We start from the raw sequence: 7,538 nt of genomic DNA, 5'->3' as shown, positions 1-7,538 counted from the left end.
ATGTTGCGTGTGTCAGCATAATGTAGTTGTTGCCTAAAATATTTAGTTTCAGCCTCACTTCCAAAAATACTTCACTTATGCTTTTTTCAGCAGCTAAATGCTCAAAACACCCATCATAACACACAACACAAACACATGCATGTACAAGCCCAAACAAATTCATATTTAATGTATAAAGCAGACTATCTTATATGAGCATGAGCATGCACAAACATGCGCGCATGCAGACCGCTGTTAATTCTAGTTGGCAAGTACTTGGTAAGACAAAGCAATGGTCAAAATTAAATATTTATTCTCAGATATGAGGTGGAGGAAAGAAGAGCGCAGGGAAAAAGTTCAACGGAAGGAGAGAGAGCACAAGTTTTGAGTCTTCAAGGTGTGTGTGAAAGACTCGTAGCTGACCTCAGAATCCTCCGTTTACAGCCATCGGGAGCGAGAAAGGTGGGACAAAAAAAAAGTGTTACACTGACGGAACAACCTGCCTCTGTGACCCAGCATGAGGAAAATGCATTACACTGCCAGCGATGACAGACAGGGATGTTGACTTACCAGGGTGTTACACCTTGCCTGATGTGTGCGTGCAAACAAGTAAACATGGGTAAATACACAGCAGAGGGAGCCGTAATCACCCAATCAAATGCTGATGCACACAAATATATGCATACTCAAACAAAACCCAGCCAACCCGAAGATGCCATTCAGCTGCTATTATCAGCCACACACATGGTCTCAGTCCAGTGTGTCTCAGCTAAAGAACAATCTTGGTGTCTTCCTGGTTCACCGACCCAGCAGTATACCATCTCTCAGCTGGAGGGCTGATCAGCCTCCAGTAATAACATATCTCCGGGTTTCACCTTGCCTCCACCTGCTTTTGGTAAGCGCAAGAAGCAGAGCGATGGGAAATACTGTACTAAAAATGGAAGCAGAAAAGAAATAACCTTTCATTCCAACATTTTACAATCTCACTTTCACTCTCCCGACACATCCTCTGTCCAGTTCTCTGCGTGTTTGCAACAAAAACAAAAGGCGGCTGAACTAGAAAGGAACTAGGGCGTAGAGCTAACCCAGCTGCCTAGCCAGGCATTCCTTATTCCTTTGGCTTTTAATGCTGGCTGTTATAAAATATGCATGGCGTGGCATGGAGGAGAGCTACTTAAGGTGGACTACTTTATGTGCCCATAGTCTGCATTGCTGTCATTGTGTGTATGTGTGTGCAGTACAGAGGGTAGATAATGGAGTCCTCTTTAATGGGCTGTGGAGCAGGACAGTCTCCCCAGTGCCCTTATGGACAGTGCTGGGCTGTGTCTCCATTTACATACACTGAAGCTGCTATAGCAGATGAGAATGGGAGGAGCAGTTCCCATAGGAGGAAGACCAGTAGTAATATGAGGTCAACCAGGATGCATAATAGATGTAGAAATATACTGTGTATCCTGAGTGTTCATCTGTTTGTGGTAAAAAAGACATCACCTCACACATTAGCTGATGTGATCCAATTGCAGTTTAAGAGACCACAATGCATTCATACAATAAATGTAATTCTAATCTTGACCAATGGTTAAAGAGATGAGGCTATAAAGCAGACACAAATAACACGCTTTCTCAGGCATTAAGTGTGACCTACTATAAATTCGAGCTCTCATATTTGATTATTAAAGAATGTTTCCATAGCTATTTTTGACTCACTATGATAAACCTAAGACTTGTATCAATCCCATTTGAAGCAACTCATGATGCATTAAGCTCCGCTGCTGAGCTATGATAAACCATTACTTTTAAATCCAGCCTAAGTCAACTTCATGTTCATAGTCACTTTTTTTTTTTATAAGAAATGGTGTCTGACTCATCTCTTCAAAATGAAACTACCACACACAAATCCTCCCACAAAGGTCGCAGTGTTTGCAATTAAAATAATGGTTATTTGCAGCGTTGGGGAGGTGACTGACATTAACTTAACAAAAGAAGTAAATGACATAAAGGTAATGGAAATTACTTTGCGAGTGTCATAACTGCTAGGCACTTGCACTGAGGAAAATTGCTTCATTTCAGTTCCTAAACATAACCGTAAATGCATTCATAAATTGAATAACTTAAAGTTGGACATTTTGGGAGCTAAGGTTATTGACTTTCATTTAGAGATAGATGAGAAGATATGAAGAGCTCTTTTCCAAAACGAGATAAAAGCCACATTTAAAAAATGAGTGTGTCATGCCACTTGGCTGTTTACAGAACCTTTTCACTGCTTCATCAGTGTTTCTGCCAAATCTCTATATTTCCTTGTTTAAAATGTTCCTCAAGGTGCAGTTCCTTTCCAAACCGCGACCAGCGCCAAACCTATTTTTAGCCTAAATGCGATACGTCCTCTCGACCAATCAGAATTCAGCGAGCGTTCTATGCGATCCAACATGGCGGCGCTCTGAAACGGGAGAGTTTTTTGTTTTGTCCGTCCGTTCAACTTGTTCAGAATGAGCCAATAAACCATTTTGACAAGATACATTGAATATTAACCAAATGTGTGGTTGCCAGGTAACTCGTCTTGGCTAGAAACTGGTCCAGCACATTGGCTTGTCATCATTTTGACACTCTTTTTGTACGGATAACAGGTGGTAAGTGAATTTGATAACCTATGGAAAGAGTCAGTCTAGTTGTTACCCCAATTTCCAGTGTTTATGCTAAGCTAAGCTACCCAGGTCCAGGTTTGTATTTACTCTACGGATGTGAGTGTTATGAATCCTCTCATTTAACTCTCTACAAGAATGCGGATAAGCATATTTCCAAAACTTTTCCTTAAAAGGAGTTCTACCAGATCATGTTAATTTTGACAATATCACTTATAAAATGTACTATGTGAATGGAAGTTAAATGAACAATACATTTGCAATACCTGAGTTTAGCTACAAAGTATCTTGCCTGTTCAATGTTTAAGTGTTGTTCTTCCACTTTAAACTAAACACGTTTAAACAAGACAAAGCACATTCTGTCCCATTAAAGTATGTTAAATTCATGTTGGCAGTGACCCCAGAAGTAATGACTGTGACTGTGTGGTTTGAGCATTCCCTGCATACTGTTGATTGCCATTGCACATACAGTACCCTACAGTTGCTAATTATGATATGATTTCTTTGTTCAAAAGATATACTGTAGGAGGCAGGAGATGGAAGGAATGCTCACTGCTCTCTGCCTCCTTCTCTCTTTGCGTGGTAAAAAATAAATAAAAGTGTCATCCATAATGGGTAGGGGACTAACACAAACTGCACATTTGTCTCACTTTTGCCTCACCATATGAAATCTGTCACCTCTAAGATGTCATCGCCACACTTTGCATTCAGACACTCGAGACTCTAGTGTTCTCCAAACAAAATCAGATTTTGCACAAAGGCCCTGACACTGCTGTTACAGTATGAATTTGTGAGCTGCTGCCAATTCACTTACTTCAGCTCAAGAACCATTCGTATAATGATGTCCATGCCAGACGGGGGAATCTTATGAGTTGTAGTGGGTGAATAACATCAAGCTCGTCATGGCAGGAAGTGAAACAAAACCATGCTGCTCAAAAGACAAGCTTGTCATACATACTAAAACATACAATAAACAATCATATTTTTGATCAGTTGCACCAGCAATCATGACCAAATACTTTACCTTCGGTCACAAATCCATAATTTTGCCTTTGCAAACAAATCAAATTTTATTTAATCTCAAGTGCACTGCCAGTCTTATTATTTCACAAATTCAACCATCCACCTAGTTGTAGCTCTGTTTGGGAAGCACCAGTTTATCGGCAGAACATCGGTATCGACCAATATTTGCCTCTTTGACAGCCATCAGCCTATCAGCAGATAATGTGACATTAACTGACTACAGTGGCTGTTTTTTGCAATTGGACTTGGACAATAATCTGGTAGCATATGCTGCTTCAGTTGTGGACTAGAAGCCACTGGCCGGACACAATGCTGGCATGACATGTGACGTAAGAAGATAAAGGGCGCCATGTGCATCTGTGGTTGGTGTGCAGTGATGTGGGAGTACAGTCTGTCAGAGAAAGATCAGCGACATAAACTGTCCCAAGCAAGACTCAGTCATGATAATCACAGCATTTGGTAAAGGCTGAAAATTCTTCATGGACATTAAAAGGCATTACTAACAAGTTGATGGAGTGACAAAGATTTTAATTTGATAACAGCAGTGTTATGCTCCGAGTAATATTGTGTGTATACATGTTTGTAATTGCTTTTACATATACATTTAATTTATTTTTGACAAAATGTAAATAATTGTCACTGAGTAGGTAGCAGTTACTTTTCATATGAAAGATATATTAAAGGCTGCTTTATTCATTTTTATAATGAAAATTTCTTTGTTTCTCTGTCACAAAAGGGGGAATAAATAAGGGTATTGGTAATCTGCCAACTTGTTATTTTCAACATTGATATTGGTCCAGAATGGGTGCATCCACCATCTCTGTAGCAGATTTAATCAGAAAATGTGTGAGACTAAGGAGCCGAACCCTCCTGCTGACAGCCACCTGGATGCTTCACCACTTCTGAAGAATTTTCACTGACTTGTCACATATCAAAAGAAGATAATCAAAATGAGCTTCTTCGAAAGTGCCTGAATGAATGTTTCCCCCCTAATCGTGATCTCGCCATCCTCATCAAAGCTTTGTGAGTTTTTGAAAATAGACATAGAAATGGCTCATTGAAAGTGCTAGGATTTATATATTTTTTGCAATTTCTAATTATATATTTTTTTACTTAATGTTAGTAAATAGGTTGTATTCCATTGTCTGAATGCAAGGGTTGGGTGATTTATGTAAAATTTTATATCTGGTCACCGCGAGTCCAGCAACCGGCGATTGCTGATATATTCACAGGGGTGTGTGTGGGGCGACCTCCCACTCAAACCCCTCAGTCTTACAGAGACCGAGTTTTCTTATATAATGATTCAAGTCAAATTTTTTATTTTTTTTGCTTTAGTGAAACCTAACCTGCATAGACGGCTGTTTAATTCACACGGATATCCTGCCGTGTATACACTACAGGCAGATTCATCTAAATCTCAAAATAAATAAATATAAATTAATCAATAGCCTAGATTAACACAAGATTTCTTTCCATGGAGCTGCCAGGAAAACTATTTTGGTTCAGTACATTTCTGCCACCTGGTGAAGGCAGGTTACCAGTTGCTGTCACTTAGCTGCTGACAGACGCTGTACGGCAGGCGACAGAGTTTGACAGGATGACAGAATGCTCATATGTTGCTTCCAGTGGGGATCCCCAGGAATAACTAAACTCAACTGTAAGTATATACTCTTTCACAGAAAAAAGGTTACACTCGTGCACCTTCAGAATGTAAGATTCTCTCTTTTACCAAACTAAGACATCAGCTTAATTGACGAAGTAACTCCTTGTAAAACATTTCAAAAGTCACCAAACCGTCTTGATACATTTTCCCACTGTTCCAACAATCAGTGACTCTTGTTTGGTTGAAATAAATCCTTAAATCTTGATCTAAGTGATGATTTTCCCAACTCTCTCCCTGCTGCCTGATGAGCAGCTCTCCGACAATGCACAGCAGTAGCTCCTTCTTTTAAGGCAGATCATTCAATCGCCCTAAAAACAACAACTGGCGATGTGAATATCCATCCTCGTTAGCTGATATATTCGTCCAATCGCCTCACCCTACTGCATCCGTGTTTCCCGTGTTGCGATATTGTTTCAAACGCTACCTACAACGAGAAAGTGCGATGGTCATGTGTGTGCATGAGTGCCTGAAGTCGAATGATACAGGTTAAACAGTGGTAAGCAAGCGAGAAACCTTGAAAATGTGAATGCATGTTCAGGCCTCTCGCTCTTAAATTGTCGTCTGTGAGCTTCTTTAAAGACTGCTATTTCTCATTATAAAAATCATAGTGATGTCATAGTAATTAACCTTGATCCCTGTCTCAAACTAGGCTGTGTAGGGTCCTTGAATTTGATGACCAAGAAGGTGGGGGAACCCTGTGTAGTTTGGTTGTATGCGAGACTGTGTGTTCTTAAAGATTTCAAAGTTTTAAGGAGTTTATTCCTCATTTCTGAATGATTGCATTTTGAGATGCCCGCTGCCACATAGTAGATGATGGTGTGGAGATCAGGATAGACAGCCACAAACAGAGCTGTCATTTAAGCTGGATAAAGATGCTGTATTGTTCAGTTTTCATACGTCTGCACTGTTTGAATTGGATGTAGCGTTTTTTCAGTCACACTATCTGGAGAAAGATGTTATCATTATGACCACGTGTCACAAGCTTTTCTTCACGAGTAATAGGTTCATAGATAAATTGCCATTCCCTGATTTAGCAGTTAAGTCAGTTGCCTCCAGCACAGAAGCAATGAGACTACAAAAACTTCTGGCATTTTTAAAATGTCACATTTGCTTTTATTCGAGAAATCTACCAGCACGGCTAATAATGCCACGTCTTTCTTATGGCAATTCAGAGCTACTTACATTGAACCCTGACCTTTAAATGGTTAAATAAACTAACATTAAAAGATAGACACAACAAAAAAGGAGGGAGTTGAGTTTTAGATTCACAGCCTAGTGAAACATGGCCGACAGGCTTCCTGGCAGCTGGCTAATGGCGTCATCAGTGTCAATGTAAATGATCAGGCCATCTCAGGCAAAACCAGCTCTCTCTGCTCTGTACAGAATGACAACATCCCTCACTAAGAGCCCCAGAGGACACACATAACTCTGATTACATTTCTGCTACAGATACTGTATAACCATGGAACTGCAGGAAACAAACAGAATCAGTCTCTTAGCACTGCTCTCGGATTAGCCGGTTTGTTTTCATGACCCCGCTCAAGAGATGCGTTAAATCTCAATAACGGTCAGTACTGTTAGCCACGTGTTTCTGCCAGACCCATATACACATGCTGCCAGGAATATAGACAGTCACACACAAACACACAATCTCCCACACACCTACATGCCAACAGCTGTGTGTTCTGGCAGAGCGATGGAGCCAGTGGCAATCATTGAAACATGCCTCTTTGAGCTGGAACCCTGCGATATCTGCTGGTCTGCACAACCACACTTATCTCACAACCCCCCATTTTAATAAGCAATTTGCCTCCACAAACACAGCTTCACTGAGTCACCCCCCCCCCCCCACACACACACACACACACGCACACACACACACACACACCACCACCAATCCCCATCCCCACACTGGTGAGCCAAAAAGCTACTTCGCTCTCTTTACCTCATCCAAACCTCTGTTGTCTTAACTCCCTTCCCCCTTTCTCCCCTCATTTTAAATCCTATGAACCCTACAAACCATTTTAGCCCCAGGAGCTAACCAGGCCTCTAGATGCAGTAGGAACAGCCCCTGGCCTCAAATCCCGAGGGATAGTTATCCTAAAAATAAAAAAACTGCATTGCCTCTTTGATCAAGCCCCCAGTCCACTCTCCTATCAATCTCAGTATAAATAAACAGATGCAGCCAACCCTCCGTGGAAGTACTATGTCGTCACAGTGTGTTAAAAAAAGCC

This window comes from Echiichthys vipera, assembly GCF_963691815.1.
Source record: "Echiichthys vipera genome assembly, chromosome: 1".
NCBI lineage: Eukaryota > Metazoa > Chordata > Actinopteri > Perciformes > Trachinidae > Echiichthys > Echiichthys vipera.
The sequence above is the reverse complement of the archived record's forward strand: the minus strand, read 5'-3'. Positions refer to the sequence as shown.